Consider the following 18,719-nt stretch of genomic DNA (forward strand, 5'->3'; position numbering starts at 1 on the left):
TTTCTTGTTGGTATAAAAAGCGGAGAATATTCCTCAAGTGGAGGAAGTAAAAAATCCCTCAAACGAAGAGGGAGTAAAAAAATTCCTCAAACGGAGGAAATAAAAAAAAATATACTATATTATACTTAGGTCCCCTATTATTTTCTCTTTGAAATGAATTATAATTTCGAAATCGCAATTTTTTCGGTTTTTCGTGAGATGTGGTTACCTATTTTTTTTGTGTAAATTAAATTCAACGAATAGGAAAATTACGTCGCTGCAAAAGAAGACCAAAAAAAGTTAAGTTTCTATTGAAAAAATTTTTTTACTCGTAAATCTGAATTAGTACAAATTTGAACTGATTTAAAGTACCTATAGCAAGTGTTTTTTTTTCTAATAATAAATTTATCAAATTTTGAAATAATAAATTTAAATGTTTTTGTATAAGAAATGTAAAATAAATTTCAATTGTTCGTATAATAAATTTTATTTTTTGGGTAATAAATAATAATAAATTAAAATTTTTGCTATTATAAATAAATATAATAAATTTAAATATCTAGTGTAACGAATTTATTGAAAAAATTTATTTTTATTCGTTAACTTTTAATAATTTGTAAAAAATATTCAGTAGAAAAAAATCAGTTATTCAGAATTTAATAAATATAATTATAATTATACAAAATCTATACAATATTATCTATTACTAATTCAGATTTGAAGTATTTATTTAAACTTTATAAATTAATGGAAAATAATAATATTTCAGAAAAAATACAAGACGAGTTAATCCATTGTTGGAAAATGAGTAATCTGCCTAGTCGATAATTCGAAATTTTGTAAATTGGAATCTATCCAACAGATGGAATTTAGTGTTCAAGTACGTATTTTTTAATTTCAAATGATTATTTTTCTTTTTGAAAAATACGCCCAAGAATTTCACTCTGAAAACTAAAAAAAAAAACTAAAAATAATGTTTCAAATACAATTATTTTGATTTAAAAAAATTATTTGATTTAAGTTAATATTTATTTTGATAAAAGACAAGTAATTGGTATTTTTAGTTAAATAAATTTTACTCAGTGTAAATTTTAATTAAAAAAATTATCTTATATTAATTTCAATAACTAATATAATTACCTTCTATTGATTCTAATAATTAATATGAGTATATTACACAGAAAAAATTTATTTGATTCAAATAAACGATTATTTGTCTATTATCAAATAAATATTTAATTAGATGAAATTTTTTTTGTGGATTCTTAATATATTAATTTAAATAAATATTTATTTGTGGCAAATAAATATTTATTGTAGTGAAATAATTTTGATTTAGGTCAATTAAATGTTATTTCCATCAAATAATAAAATTATTAGTTCAAATTTATTTGATTTAAATAAAAATTATTTAATTCAAGTAAATATTTATTTGATAATATAGACATCTTGTATAAATTTGATTAAACTACCCCGCATTAAATTACCATTATTGTTATTATAGAAAATTAGTCAAAATTTCTTCAAAAAATTTATTTACTACTAAAAAGATGTAATTTTGTTTCATTTCCCTTAATAACTAATATTAAGGTGTTCGCGTAATTTATGCTCATTTGCATTTTTCCATAAAACATTTTTGGACTACTTATATATATATAAAGGCATATAAAAATGCATCGATCTTCGATAAAAGGTTCTGATAGCGTTTTCTGTAGTTTACTTTTCTCCTTTTGTTTCTAATCTTTCTTTTTATCAGGAGAAGCGTTCATATTCTCTCCCAAAAAAAAATGTCTGCATTTTCGTTGAATAACAATTAACAACAATTGGAAATAACAGTTCAGTAACTAATTTTCCCCTCATAGTACAAAATAAAAAGGCATTCACAATTCCCCTTTTCTTTTTCTCTATTGGAAACTTTTTTTCTTAATTTTCCTCGAGGTGGAAAAATTATTCACTCTTCATATTTTATGATGAAAAAAAAATATTATAATAAATATTACGTTTTTTTAGTGAAAAAATTATTGTAATTAATAATAGGAATATTTTTTTTGTTAAAAAAATATAATAAATATTTTAATTAATGTAAAGGATTAGATATATTCCTAAAGTACTAAGCATTCATCATGTGAATGAAATTTATATTTATTTCTTTTTAAAATTAAAAATTTTATGATAATAATAAAATTCAGATATTCTTTAAATTTGAATTAGTAAATTTCACTAAAAAATTAGTAGAAATTATTATTTATTAGTAAAATTTACTAATTCAGAAGCAAAAATGTAGTTATTAATTCAAATTATTAACATTTTTACTAATTCAAATCTATAGAGAAGTCTTGTAAAAATATCTAATTATAAAGTTTTTAATTATTTAAATGTCAAATCTAAGCTTTTAATTTTTATTACAATCATGGTAATTTGTGGAAAATATTTTTCAGGAAAAATATTTCGTTGATTTGAACATTTAAAGCTTGTGAATCATATAGTACAATTTTTTTTAATATAGTGGAACTTAGAGGAAATTTTTATTTTTCGATATACAATTTTTTTATTATAGTATTTAGTATCAGGAAAAATAAAAAGGAATTTCTTTATAAATTAAAAAAAAGAACACTTTTATTTTTCGTTTGAGTCGCAAGGGATTAAATTTCACTTTGAGGGTAGAGGAGAAATAAGAGCAGGTTATTCTCATTCATACTCTCGTCTTTTTTTCTCTCTTTTTCATATTATATCTTCCTTTTTTTCTATAAACCTACACTTATATATTCATCAGGTCGTGGAAATTTCGTCATTAAGGCAAATTTGCAAAGCTTTCAACGTGAAATATTTTTATTTCAAACGTGTTTTTACATTTTCCATTCAATTTATTCATTTCAATGTGTATATACCTACGTCGAGACAAACTGAAATTATTTATTATTTCTCTTTTTTTGGGCAAAAAATCTTTTCAGTTAAATTTTAACATGAAAAATTTATTTTTTTCAATTCTCTCAACTCTCTACCGATGTATATTTTTTGGTTGTAATTTCATGTCTGTTATTCCATATTTTTTTTAATTCAGATTTTTATTTGTTTTTTTTAATAATACATCTATTGTTTTTTTGCTTTAGAATATTTTTTAAATGGAATTTATTTTCATTTGTTTTTACGCAATATTATTCTTTTCTTTTTTAATAAAATTTTTAACCGACTGGATTTTTTTTAATTGGTTGAATATTTTTATTCTGGAAATAGGTTTTTTTATGATAATAATAAAAAAAAAATGTATACTATTAATGGGTAATAAAAAGCTTTTTTTTAATTGAAAAATTTATTTGTATATATAATTTATTTATTTTTGGTTCCACTTTTTTGTATAAATTTTATTTAATATATATAACTATATTTTATAAACTGACGTGATCTTATCGCTTGAACATTAGCTTATCTAACATATTTCCGAGTGGACTGGATCAGTCCACAAGATCCAATATCCTTTCGGCTTGTAAAAGAATAAAAGCTGACTCAAATTGAACTGCCTTCAAGACGGAGATAATTCCCTCATTCAATCTAATACGAAATTTCCGGTGTGTCTCGTTTTTTTCCAGAACATTCTCTTTTCACTATAAGGATCTTTATAGAGCACTTGATCAATGTAAAAAAAATTATTATTTTTTTTTTAAATATTTTTATGTAGGGTAATTGTGTATGGACCAGAGGTGTGTGTAGATTTTCTCCTCTCTTCTTTTGTTCCTCTTTGACCCCATCAACGTTTCAATGGAGGTGCCAGAAACATGCAGTTGCATAAACAGTAGCGTACAAGGACCACTTTAAACTTCTTTTTGTATCAAAAAAATTTTTGAATTTTTACTTAGAGAATTTTTGGGGGGAACAAATTTTTGGTTATTAAAAAAATTAATTGTTTTTTTTTAATAGAATTTGAAGGAAAATTAATTTTTTGTAGTAAAACGAATATTTATATTTCTTTACTTAACACGAAATAATGAATAATTAAATTTATTTATTTTTTATTCATATTTATTTAATTAAATTTAAATAATTATCAAAAAGTTGATTATTTGCTTAAATAATTAGCAAAAAATTGATTATTTGCTTAAATTATTGTCAAAAAATGGATTATTTGTTTGAATAATTGACAAAAGTAATTATTCACGTAAACAATTTGCAGAAATTAATTATTTGTTTAAATAATTGCCAAAAACTAATTATTCTGTTAAAGAATTAGAAAAAATTAATTATTTGTTTAAATAATTGCCAAAAACTAATTATTCTGTTAAATAATTAGAAAAAATTAATTATTTGTTTAAATAATTGACAAAAACTAATAAATTATTCAGTTAAATAATTAGGAAGAATTAATTATTTGCTGAAATAATTGCCAAAAATAATTATTCTCTTAAATAATTTGCAAAAAATTATTTTTTAGTTTATTTTTTTAATAAATTAATTATTTTTTCATTTGCAAAAAAATTGTTATATTCAAGACAGTAATTAAAGTAAAATATTTAACTTTTTGCACATTTTTTACGAAAATAATTACTCTTAGCAATTATTTAAGCAAATAATCAATTTTTTATCAATAAATGAGAATAATTAATCCTTTTTCTAATTATTTAAGAAAATAATTATTTTTGACAATATGAAAAGTAATTATTTTAGTAAATAATTGTAAAAAAATTATTTTTTTTTAGTTTATTCACAAAAAGTTAGTTATTCAAGACAATAATTAAAATAAAATAATTATTTTATTGAAATTGCTTTATTTATTTTTGCTAATTTTTCTCTTTTTATTCTCTTTCTTATTTTTCTGCAATTTTTTAAAATTTTTAATTTGTTCTGTAATTTTTCTTTCTATTTCTTCTCTTTTTATTTTATTGTGTATTAATTTATGAAATTTTTCATACATTAGGTACACAAAATTAGAAATGGAAATTTTTTTCTCAAAAAAAAAAAAAAAAAAAAAAAAATTTAGAGAAAATATAAAAGCGTGATGTGAGTAAAAAAAATAATTTTTTTTCTCCGTGAAAAAAATTGTGTGAAATTGAGTTAATTTATGCGAATTATTAATTCTAAAGGGTAAACCATGCTAAATAAAGTTGAGGCTATAAAAAAAGCAATATGTACCTGTGACTCTGACCTAAATTCCTGCCCTTTCGAATTGACAGTTCTACTGTTACTAGCTTAGGGAGGATTTGTTCTTTAGAAAGGTGGGTGTTAGAAAGAGAAAACGTGAGGTGACAACGAAAAACTTTTTACCCTACTTTTGAAATTAAAGAGAAACTGTTAAAATTATCTTTTTAGCATTTCCCATGTTCTTTATATTTATATACATTTAATAAGTGGCAAGTATGTCTCTTTGTAATTCTTTTCCAGTTTTTAGACACTTTTTTATAACTTAAATTTGAACTGCAAACAGAAATAATAATATTAATAATAATAATAATAATAATAATAATAATAATAATAATAATAATAATAATTAAATATATTCGTATAATAAAAATACTAACAAAAAACAATGAGAATAAAAATAAAAAGAATATTAATAATAAAAAAATAGTAATAAAATAAGAAATGTTTATTTAAAGAGTAAATAAAAATGTTTCCAATTTTAATTTAGGGAACTTCCGTTTAGAAAAAAATTTGTTGAAAATTAATTTCCGTTCTAAAATTTAGTTTATTATTTATTATATTTTATTATTTTTGTCTATATTGGAAAAAATGTATAAGATTGTCGATTATGAAAAATGTCGAATGGGGAAAAATTTCTTTTTTTTCTTTTTTGCAGAATATTATTTGATATACGTAAAATAAAATAGCAATAAAGAACATTCATCAGAAGGTCAATTAAAATGCTTTTAGATACGTCGCAGTCATTTCCTGCTTCGTGAATTCCCGTGAACCGAATATCCAATCAATGAAGTAATTTACCTGTCCTGCGTTTTGGTTTTTGTAAACATGATCGATATATGCTTCAACAATGTTTCATTAATTTACGATACGTATATATATGTATATAAAGACAAAATCGTCGAAAACTTGTAGATATTTTTTTTTTATAAATTGATTAGAAATTATTTCTTCGCCGGTGTTTGTTTAATTAATTTTTTTTCGTTTAGTCACTTTCTTAATTTGATAATCCACTTTTTTAATTTTCCACTGACCGTAAATAAATGAATAAATAATTATTTAAAAAATAATTATTAATTGTAATTATTATAATTATTATAATTATTATTAGGCCAAACAGCTTTAAAAATTTTTTTATCAATATTATTGTTTGAAAAATGATGATTGCTCTGAAAAATGATTATATTTTTTAAAAAAAATTACAATAATTGTGCGATAAGGGAAATTTAGTTTTACATTGAATTCATCGAAACTTATGGGCGCGGTTTTTTATTAAATGGATTAATTTCACCAGCAAGGGAAGTGTATAGATTAATTTTAATTTTAAAATTAGGGAGTATTAAAATTAGAGTCTTAAAAGCTTATATTCAAATTTTTGATTAGTCAATTAGAAATTCAAAACATGAAGTGATAAATCTTTGAATGAGAATAAATCAACGATTACTGCTAACGAAGCACTCAGGAGTTTGATAAAGTATTTCTTCTACTGGTTTAATTAAAGAAAATTTTTAATCAAAGGTCAGATTTATGTAAGATGTAGTTACGTGTTGCTAAAGAAAAAGAAGAAGAAGAAGAGACTCGAAAACTTATTTTCTTCTTTAATTGATGTTCGGAATTTTTATTATTATTTTTTTATTACTTGTTACGTGATATTTATTTTTACACGCTCTATATTTCCATAATTCATCCTATTAAATAAATATTAAATAGTTTAACGTTTATCACACATTCACCTTTTCCCCTCTGTCAAATTGAAATAATTACTCAATATTCTCTCCTCCGAAACTTTGGAAATATATATTTTCTTCATTAATTATTATTTCTTGAAATATTTTTGTCCTAATTGGATGAAATTAAAATTTATGGATTGGTGATTTTTTTTCGTTTGGTGAAATTTGAAATGAAAAAATAAATATAAATAAATAATATTAATTTTTGTTATTCAAATAATTTTACGTGAATTTAACGATAATTCCGAGTCAGTAAATTCAATGTTTTATTAAATAATTAAAACAATCGAGTGATAAAATCAAATACTTTTTAATATTAATTTTTATTTGCAAAAATAGTTTTAAATAGAAATTTTAAAATAAATAATTATTTTTATTTGGAAAAGTATTTTTAAAAATACATTTTCAATTAAATAGTATTAATTAATTTTCATTTTGAAAAATACTTTCAAAAAATGAATTTTTAATTTACTAGGATCAATTATTATTATACACTGATAATAATTTTAAATTTCGTAAAATTAAATTATTTTGAAATTGAAGTGGTTGTTCGAAATTAATATGCAGATGCAACGAATATTTTTTTCCCTCTTCTAAAAATAATTATCTAAAATAATGAGTTTTGGGTTTCATTTCGAATATAGTTTTTTTTTTGGCATTTTTTTCGGGTTTACTATTAAAAAAAAGTGGATTCAATATTGTGTTACATCTCCACGCAGATATGGTCAAGTTCGTTTGATGAAGTTTATCAGGTCTCAAATCCTCTTATCCGTTCATCCGTGAACTTTTGCGCAGAAAAGCTGAAAATATTGAAAGTAAGACTGATATATAGTGCATGTAGACATATATATATAGAGTATATTGATGCAAAAAAATGATACACTATAAAAAAAATAATTTAAACATATTTTGTTAATTTTTCAACCTATTTTTGTTAATATTCAAAAATTGTAATGAATAAATATAAAAAAAAGGGAAAAAAAGTACATACAAAGATATCGAGAGAAACTGTTCGCTAAAGAAATAACATCTAAGAATCTCCCTCAAGGAATTGAACTGCAATTTCAATAGCAGCTTTTGTAGCATTTTCTTCGTTTTCTGTGTGTGTATGGGTGTGGGTTAGATGCTGTAGAATTTATTCCGACATTTTATTGCGAATGCTAAAACCAATTTGAAAACCGATGGAATGATGAACATAAGTGGCATGATTAAACATATGCACGAAATCATTTTAATTTGTTAATTAAAGTATTATTAAGGAAAATCGGGTTGAGAAATTTTGATAGTATAAAAATATAGAAATTTTTATTAATAATTATTTTCGGGGATTTAATAAAGACTCGGGAAAAAAATATTGTATAAAAATATTGTTCGAAATTTGTGGTTTTTGGGATTTTTTCTACGTGTTTTTTTTTATAAAAATCAAATGAGGGAAAAATTTACAAAAACCCACGAAAAGTAGTATTTTAATTTATCGGATATAGACATTTTTATTAATAAATGCTTATTGCTAATATGCAGGAGGTCTATTATGTAATTTCGTTTGTATTTTTACTTTGATTTACACTTTCATTTTCACTTTTATGGATTTTTATTTTTGCTTTCATTTTCTCTTTGATTGTTTTTTATTTTCAGTTCCATTTTAACAGATTTTTTTGTTCACTTTCGTTTTTACCTTTTTACTTTGTAAGATTTTCATTTTTACTTTGATAGTTTTATATTTTTACTTTTTTTGTATTTTTTTATAATCACTTTGCAAAATTTTTAAATTTCCTTCAAAAAATAATAAATCGAAAAACTTGGAAAGATTTTTATTTTCACTTTCATTTTCACTTTAGTAGTTTTTATATTTTCGCTCTTTTGCATATTTTATAATCACTTTGCAAAAATTTTATTTTCATTTAAAAAATAATTAATTTTGTCAATTTGAGACGTAATCATTTTGAAAAATTTTTATTTTCATATAAAAATAATTAATTAAAAACCTACATTTTTATTTTCACTTTAATTTTCATTTTGAAGAATTTTTATTTCTATTTTTTTTGCCAATTTCGTAATCATTTTGAAAAATTTTTATTTTTATTTAAAAAATAATTAAAAACCTAAATTTTTATTTTCACTTTAATTTTCATTTTGAAGAATTTTTATTTCTATTTTTTTGTCAATTTCGTAATCACTTTTGAAAAATTTTTATTTTCATTTAAAAAATAATTAATTAAAAACCTAAATTTTTATTTTGGCTTTCATTTTCTCTTTGATTGTCTTTTCTTATCAGTTTCACATTAACAGATTTTTATGTTCTTTTTCATTTTCAGTTTGATAGTTTTATTGTTTCACTTTTTTTGTATTTCTTTATAATCACTTTGCAAAATTTTTATTTTCATTTAAAAAATAATTAATTAAAAACCTAAATTTTTATTTTCACTTTAATTTTCATTTTGAAAAATTTTTATTTCTACTTTTTTTTGTCAATTTTGTAATCATTTTGCAAAATTTTTATTTTCATACAAAAAATAATTAATTAAAAACCTAAATTTTTATTGTCACTTTAATTTTCATTTTGAAGAATTTTTATTTCTACTTTTATTTGTCAATTTTGTAATCATTTTTCAAAATTTTTATTTTCATATAAAAAATAATTAATTAAAAACCTAAATTTTTATTTTCACTGTAATTTTCATTTTGAAAAATTTTTATTTCTACTTTTTTTTGTCAATTTTGTAATCATTTTGCAAAATTTTTATTTTCATACAAAAAATAATTAATTAAAAACCTAAATTTTTATTGTCACTTTAATTTTCATTTTGAAGAATTTTTATTTCTACTTTTATTTGTCAATTTTGTAATCATTTTTCAAAATTTTTATTTTCATATAAAAAATAATTAATTAAAAACCTAAAATTTTTATTTTCACTTTAATTTTCATTTTGAAGAATTTTTATTTCTACTTTTATTTGTCAATTTTGTAATCATTTTTCAAAATTTTTATTTTCATATAAAAAATAATTAATTAAAAACCTAAATTTTTATTTTCACTTTAATTTTCATTTTGAAGAATTTTTATTTCTACTTTTTTCGCAATTTTGTAATCATTTTGTACAATTTTTATTTTCATTTAAAAAATAATAAACAATATTAAAAATTTGTCAAAATGAAAAATGAATATCAATGAAACTGAATGGAAAAAAAATAATCTTTTAAAAAAATAGAAAATTTGGAGAGGGGGCGATTATTTTGTTTCATTTTCACTTGGATTTTTTAATTTTATTTTATTTTTGAAGGTGAAAATAAAAATTTATTCTAGTTACTTTATACTTTTATTTTCACTTCAAAAGATTTTCATTTTTACTTTCATTTTTTTAAATTTCATTTTATTTTTGAAAGTGAAAATAAAAGTTAATTGAAAGTGAAAATAAAAATTGGTTTTTAGTTACTTCTTTATACTTTCATTTTCACTTCGAAAAATTTTCCTTTTTACTTTGATTTTTTTTTTAATTTAATTTTTTTCGAGAGTGAAAATTAATATTTTTCAAAGCTAATGTAAAAGTGAAAATGGAATTCAAGAAAAGTGAAAGTAAAAATAAGAATGAAATCTTTTTTCAAAGTGAAAAAAAACTCTGAAAGTGAAAGTAAAAGTGAAAATTAAATTACACGATATTTTTTCTGAGTGTAAAATAAAATTTTCTGAAAAAAATATTATTGCGAAGGGAACAATGACTCATTTCTATTTTTAAATATACGGCGAAAGAAGAAGGAAACTTCTGTATGGTAAATTTTTTTTCCTTTTTGTAAAATCTAATGAAATCCTTTTGTTTGGCACACAAGCAATGAATTTATTACTCGTGACTTTAATTCGACGGGAAAAAGTTACTACTGAAAATGTAGAATTGTCGAGTGGGACAAGTAATTGTTCAGGGAGCATCTTTCTTCTTGAGAATACATCCTGGAAAGAGCAGATTAAAGAATAGTGAGAGGAGAATATCTATTCTGACCGAAGTAATTACAATTGACGTTAATGGTTGAGCTTCTCTTGACCTAAATAATTTTTTTTTTTCTTTTCCTTCTTTTTGAAGAAATTTTGAATTGTGTAAATTTAGTGGAAATTAATGTGATGAGGGTACACATTATACTAAACTGTGTTGTACAATGTGAGCCTCATTTTGTAAAAGTTGCAATTAAATTAAAAGTGGTTGGAATCAATTTAATGGTTTGTGTTAAAAGGCGTGTGGCATTTTATGCGACATTGTCTCTATAATATGTTGAAAGCAGGATTTTCATGTTTTTTTTTTTTAAAGTGGATTGAATGTAGGGGAGGAATCGTAATTGTTTATAGGCTTTCTTTTTATTGTGCTATACTTGTTTCTAGTGTGGGACAATTTTTTCTGATTAGTTTCTTTTGGATTTGAATTACAAAAGAGGGCTTTCGAGAAAAATCTAATCGCAATTTGAAAAATAGTGAGGGAGAATTTTCAAAAAACTTCAATTAGAAAAAACGAATTGAAAACGAAAAACGATTTTTTTTGAAAATGAATTGTGAGACGAAATAAATTGTTGTTTTTCACTCTTTTTATTTGCCTTTGATCCCAAAAAAAATTTTAGCCTAATTTTTATTTCGGAAAACTGTTGTTTTTTCCCTGAATTTTCAAAATTCTTCAATTAATAAAAAAACGAATTCTGCAAATGGATTTGTTTTCGAAATTAAAATTTAAAAAAATAATGTGTGTGTTTGTGTGTAAAAAATTATTATTTAGGGATTCGAGAAAGGAAATTCCCCATTGGATGTGACGTGAATAATGAGTAACCTTTCGAATAATTAATGTAAATCTACAAAGTCCTGTGGTTTTTGATGAAATATCAAATTACATCAAACTATAATTTATTCGAATTTAGCGAAGGATATAAATACTTGAAATTTCACGATATTATACCAAATAATTTAAATATTTATTTTAATACTTTTTTTGTGTTTTTTTTTACCATTTTATTTTTATTAATAATAAAAAAATAGCAGATCCTTTTCATCCCGTTTAGAATTTTAGACTTTGTGTAGGAATTACAATGGAGTTATCAAAAGACGATACATTATTCATAAAGACAATCGATATGTAAATGTATCGCTCTGAATACGGATTTTTTCGGGATTAAGTAAAAAAAAAAAAAATTCTCCTGTGGTGACATTCTTTATGGTAGGAAAAAAATATTTTATATTTTTATTTTCTTTTATAATATTTATCTGAAAGTGGTGATTATTTATTTTTTATTAACATTTCTAGGGTATTTTTTTTCGTTCGCATTTCTGGGGATTAATATTCTCTAAATCTGAATTATTATTTTTCATTTGGTAATAATTAAAGAATTTGGAGTGAAATAATTTAATTTTGAAAAGTAATTAAATTTAGAAAATTAATTAAAATTTAGAAAATTAATTAAATTTAGAATATTGATTATATTTAGAAAATTAAATGAATAAGATTAATTAAAGTGAATTAGTTTCGATGTATTAATTGTAAATGTACTTTGACAAATATGTGTAGATATACTAAGAGAAAAATTTGATTATCACTGTTATTCACTTTCATTCGTATATAACAAACTAGAGCGTTAAATTAAATATCACTTTTTTTCAAAGTGATTTTAAAAGGTAGAGGAGGTTAAATGAATTTCCTTTTTAGATACAAAAATTTCTGAAAGCATCGAGAGAAAAGCAGTCCTCATTCAATATGATAGATTTTCATTATCTTTATCAGTAAATTTCATTTCACTTTTGCCGCAAAGAAATATTATACATATATAGTCAAACGTATATATGTATGTATATAACCAAATAATAATTCTCTCATATGTTTCTATCAATATTAAAAAATTTTTTTTCAAATAATTAGATCACTATAAAAGCTGTTCCTTTTAAAAGTACAAGAAACGTTTTCTTTTAGGTTTTTCGCATTTAAAACAAGACGTTTTTTATTATTCTATTTATTATTATTACTATCATTGCTAATTATAAAATAATAATAATAATAATAATAATAATAATAATAATAATAATAATAATAATAATAATAATAATAATAATAATAATAATAATAATAATAATAATAATAATAATAATAATAATATCTCTGTTAGTATTATTTTATTATTATTATTTTTATTATAATTATTTTAATTACGGTTCCATTTCTAATTATTATTAATATTACGATTATTGTTATTATTATTGCTAATTACAACTTTATGGGATTACGATTTCCCTATCTCGTTAACTATAAACTTCTTGAGTTTAATTACGAAATTGTATATATTTGAACTTAGTCTATATAATTAACCTTTCGTGACATTTTGTTTATTTATCTACACACGAAAAGAATAAGTTTATTTAAATTAGACTTGGATATAGGGCAACAGTTTCTAAATAATTTTCTTATAGAGTAGAGAAATTTTTTTGGAATCGTTTCATTTAAAAAAAAAATACCTATAATAAAAAATTCCCTTTGGTATAAATTTTTCGAAAATTGTTTCTAAATATTTCTCTTATTTAAAAAAATTTTAATGAAATTCTTCGTAGCAATTGAATTATTTTCCAAAAATATTACTAAACTTCTTCGTAGAAATTTAATTAATTTCAAAAAATTGTCGAAATTCAATTATTTGCAATATCTATTATATAAATAAAATTTTCCTAAAGAATTAAATTATTTTTAAAAAAATTTACGAAATAATTATGAATAATTTTGAATTAATTTAAAAAATGCAATTATTCATGGAAATTTTATTAAAGTTCGTCAAAATAATTAAATTATTTAAAAATTTGTTGATAAAATTCATTATGAGAATTCAATGTTAAGAAACATTTAATTATTCAAGAAATAATAATTTATTGAATAATTCAATGTTTCTTTTTCTCTCTTATTTTTGTATTTAAATAATTGAATTCTCGTAGAATTTTCTAATAAAAATTGATTTAAAAATGAATTTCAGTTAAAATTTTAGATAATAATAATTGAATAAAAAAGCATTATAATAATATGGAGTTTTAGAAAGAATTGAATTTTGAAAAGGTTTCGAATTAAAATCTTTAAAAATTAAAATTTAAAAAAAATTCTTTGCAAAATTCAATTATTTTTATAAATAACAATATCCATCACAAGAATTCAATTATTTTCAAAATTAATACAATTCTTCGAAGAAATTCAATTATTTTTAAAAATTTTAACGAATATTTCGTCAAGAATTCAATTATCTTTATAAATAGCAAAATTTTTCTCTAAAAATTCAATTATTTTCAAAAAATTTAAATAAAATTCTTTGCAAAAATTCAATTATTGTTATAAATAAAAAATTTTCACTGAAATTGAATTATTAAAAAAGATTTTTTATAAAATTCTTCACAAGAATTGAATTATTAAAAAAAATTTAATAAGATTTAACTTTTTTCGCAAGTGTTCTATTATTATTTTTATAAATAATAAAATTTCATTTAGGAATTCAATTATTTTCTCGACTGAATTTTAAATATTTTTAATACAATTTTCAATAAATTCCTAGAAAGATGCAGTTATTCTTAAAAATTTTATTGAAACTCAACGAAAGAAATCAAATTTAAGAAGCATTAAATTATTATTCAATAAAATAATAAAATTCGTTGCAATTATTCAATTATTTTTATAAATAACTTTTAATTTGTCTCAAGAAATCAATTATTTTCAAAAAATTTTTAAGTAATTCTGCACAAGAATTCAATTATCTTGTTAAACAACAAAATCTCCCCATAAAATCAATAATTAAATTCTCGTAAAATTTTCAAATAAAAAATTATTTAAAAATGAATTTCGGTTAAAATTTTAGATAATAATATAATATTAAAAGTATTATATATATATATTTATATATACATTTTTATAGATATAAAATCAATAATTAAATTCTCGTATAATTTTCTAATAAAAATTGATTTAAATGAAATGAAAATGAATTTTGGTTAAAATTTTAGATAATAATTTAATATTAAAAGAATTATAGCATTGATTTTTAGAAATAATAGAAATTTGAAAAGGTTTCAAATTGAAATCTTTGGAAATCTAAATTTTTCGTTGTTTTAAATAATAATTGATTTAAAGAAGAATTTTAGTTAAAAATTCTAGAAAATAATAATTGAATTTAAATGATGAAAATAATTTAGAAGAAGTTAGGAGTAACAATATTCTTATATAAAATAATAATTTTATCTCTGGATTATTATCGTTAATTAATTATTATATAAAACCATGAAGAAATCGATTACTCCGAGTCAAAGACTCGGAGTGATTGACTTCTTCATGTTTATAATAATATTTTTATAAGTTGTTTAATTTCAAGAAGGTTTGAATTTGAATGTTTTGAAGAATTTTAATTCCTAATGAAAAATAATAATGATAAATAAAACAATAATTGTTTTCAAATAATTTTGCAATAATTAAAGAAATTCGCAAATATTCGAACATTTTTTTGAGCTTCTAATCATTTTTAGAGTGAATCAGAATATTCTTTAGTGTCAGGGAAAAGGTCAAAATTCTTTCTGGAAATCAGGGAAAAGTCAGGGAAAAACAAAGTGAAATTTTTTTGGCAACCCTGTTTGTATAAAATAATTATTTTATCATTCTGTCATCTTTAATTATTATAAATATAAAATAATTATTTTATCACTCGGTCATCTTTAATTATTATAAAACATGAAGAAATCGATCACTCCGAGTCTTCGACTCGGAGCAATCGATGTCTTTATATTTTATAGTTTGCAAAAATTTAATTTATAGTTTTAAGCAAAATGTTCACTAATTGGATTCGGATTGTTTATAATTTTGTCTGTAATCGGTTCGTAAATGGTCAGTAATTTTTTCAATTTTGGTCTTTAAAATCTGTATTTTTTGTATTTTCAGTGGTTCGAGCCTTGTTTTTATAAGATTTTTGAACCAATAGATGTAAAAAAAATTGAAAATTTGATGTTTAAGATGACGAAGTGACTCACTTCTTATTAGTTACTTTAAATTAATTTAAATTTAGAGAGAAAAAATCGTCAGTGAAATTGAAATTAGCGACACTTTCATGACTAAAAATTTAAAAAGAAACAATTTTCGACTTTTAGGGATCTAAGGTTATATATTTAGAGATATGTGAGCGCAATATTAATAAATTCTCCCAAGAACAAAATTGAACAAAGCATTAAATTTTTGGTGCGTGTTGAACATATATTATTTGTGTTTGAGATTGTATCAAAGTTTCGTATGAAAGCATCTCCGTAGGATTACATGTATATATGAATGTGTGTGTGTGTGTGTACAAGACCCTTCATTTCGTTCTTAATCCCAGGCTCTTGAGAGCAGCGTAAATGCCCCCGCATTTTTTGAAGAAGAGTCTCTTGTCAGTTACTCTTGCTCTCGCAGGCAGGTTGGCAGGCAAGGAAGGAAACACAAGGCTGGCAGGGAAGGCTAGGCCTGGCCTCAACAGGAGAACTCTCTCTCTCTCTCTTTCTCTCTCTATATATATACAGGGTTGAGCTTGAAATAGATCGATGGCGAGCTTTTTGACGCAAGCGCTCGAAGCGAAACCCCCTGCGCGCTCGAATGTTGTGTAGGGGGTTTGGGGTAAAGGAGAACCATGGCTATCCGGGAGTTCGTAAATGGGGGAGAAGATTTTCTGGGAGTAGGAGAGAGATTGGTCGGTAAGAGAGATGGAGTTAGAGGAGGGGGTGTAGAGGGGAAGTGAGACACGCGACCCTCTCACCTGTTTGCCAACCCGCCAGTCTGGTTTACGCGCCCGGTCATCCGTCGGCGCTACAAGTGGTCTCTCGTCGTCTCTCTCTCTGACTATATTCTAAATCGTGTGCATGTTTCCCATAGAGGCCACGTTTATATATCCTTCGCGATTCAATTAATTAGTTCAATTAAAACACACGTTGGATCGAGACGTGTTTTACATTTGTTAAAGTCGCGTCTCTCGTTCACCGCGGGGGGGGATTATTATTATTATTCAAATAATTTTTTCAACGAGTTGTGTGAACTGTTTTTTTTAAAATCATCTTCTCACTCAAATGTAAGTAGTATTAGTTTATATTTCGTCAGGCGAGTTTTTTTTTTTTAAATAAAAGAAAAAGTTTTTCGTTTGCCTTCATTTGTTATTATTTATAAAAAATGTTCTTTTTCTAAATATTATTTTTGTTACGTAACTAATAATAATTTAAAAAATAAATTTAGTTATACGAATATACGTACATTAAATGTATATACATGTAAAGTTTCCAACTGTCAAGTGGAGAAAATGGTCGTTGGAAGATAAGATGTGCGAGAAGAGGGTGGAAGGGTTTTCAAGGGAGGAAATAAAAGTTTATGTAGAACAAGAGCGGTGATAAGTGACAGACAAGTTATCTTGTCTGTTTTCAGTTAAATTTTATTCTCGTATCGAGAATATTGTTTTAAATAAATAAATTTTTATCCTTTTATACCAAATGGTGTCTAAATATTTTTAATATGTTCAATATGGATTGAAATTTATTAATAATCATGACTTTCAATTTTTATGGTAGAAAAATTGTTGATTTGTTTATTTGTAAATTTAATTTTAAATGTATGAATATTATTTATTATTAATTAATAATTAATAAAAATTATAATAATTCAAACTTGTAACTAAATTTGAAATTTAAAAATTATAACAATTTTGCTACAGTAAAAATGTAAATCTACTCTTCAAATTTAAATCACTAATATAGTGTTTACTAATTTGAATTTGAAACTGACTTTTCGCTTCGGAATTAGTAAATTCAATTTACTTTACTAATAAATAGTAAGTTCTAATTTATTTCAGCAAAAAGAATTTTATTCTTAGAATTTTTGCTTTTAAATTAGTATATTTTACTAATTGATAGTAATTTCTACTTATTTTATTAGTAAAATGTACTAATTCAAATTTAAGAAGTAGCTAGAAATAAATTTAAATCCAGTTGAATGCATTATACTACAATTATTTTGCTAGTTGTTATTATTTTTTATGAATAATAAAATTATTATTACCTATTACTTATTATTTATCAACATATTTATTTATTCATTTATTTACATACATTTCATTAAAGACATACAATTATTTTTAATTCAACATCCAGAGAATAATAAATTATATTTTCCTAAACTTTTGAACGTTTAAGTGAACAGAAATAGTTTTCTGTGCTTTAATATTTTTTAAAATTACTCGACTGAAAGGAAAAATATTATAATTGAATATTTATTTAGATAAAAATTAATTTTTTAATTGTAAAAAACAATATATTTTGCAAATAAAATTCAAATGGAAGAAGTAAAAAAATATCGCGTCGTTTATTTGAACGTTCGAAACTTTAGGGAAATTAAATTATTATCCAAACAGGAAAAAAAGATTCATATTGGAACATTGAAAAGTTTCTTTAAAATAGCGAAAGTCTTCATTGAAACGAATAAAAATTTCGGTGATGTAGTGAAATTTGTAGTTGTTCGAGGCGAAAGTTTATCGAAAATAATTCAAAAGCAAAAACTCTATATATAATTCTGCTTTATTCGAAATTAGATCAAAATTTATGTTAAATTTAATTATTATTTACTATTATTGTTATTATTATTATTAATAATTATATTATTATATTTATTTATTACTTGAATAGAGTTTGAAACGAAAAAATATTTGTTCTAATAATTTTCTTTAATTTTCTAAATTAGAATTTAAATTAATTAAATAAAGTAATAAATTTGTAGAAAAAAAAAATGAGAATTTATTTTCATTACAACAATTAAATTCAGAAAATTCTATTTTTCTTTTGGGAATATATTAAATTGAGCGGAATTGAAATACAAATATGTGAAAATTTCATTTTTA

The 18,719-nt window shown here is 22.0% G+C and overlaps 1 protein-coding gene across 5 annotated transcripts in view; it reads left to right on the plus strand.

Annotated features, from left to right (window-relative positions):
* Window positions 1-792: 792 nt before the first annotated feature.
* The window catches only part of LOC122508486 (BAI1-associated protein 3), a 152,464-nt gene continuing 134,537 nt past the window's right edge, over window positions 793-18,719 (plus strand). For 4 of the 5 annotated variants that reach the window (XM_043621877.1, XM_043621881.1, XM_043621880.1 and 1 more), the window contains exon 1: window positions 16,383-16,907. The gene's annotated coding sequence lies outside the window, so the exon portion shown is untranslated. Of the gene's footprint in view, window positions 860-16,382; window positions 16,908-18,719 lie in introns of those variants that run through there. The other variant, XM_043621878.1, reaches the window with a different exon arrangement.

This window comes from Leptopilina heterotoma, unplaced genomic scaffold (assembly GCF_015476425.1).
Source record: "Leptopilina heterotoma isolate Lh14 unplaced genomic scaffold, ASM1547642v1 Lhet_54, whole genome shotgun sequence".
Lineage (NCBI taxonomy): Eukaryota > Metazoa > Arthropoda > Insecta > Hymenoptera > Figitidae > Leptopilina > Leptopilina heterotoma.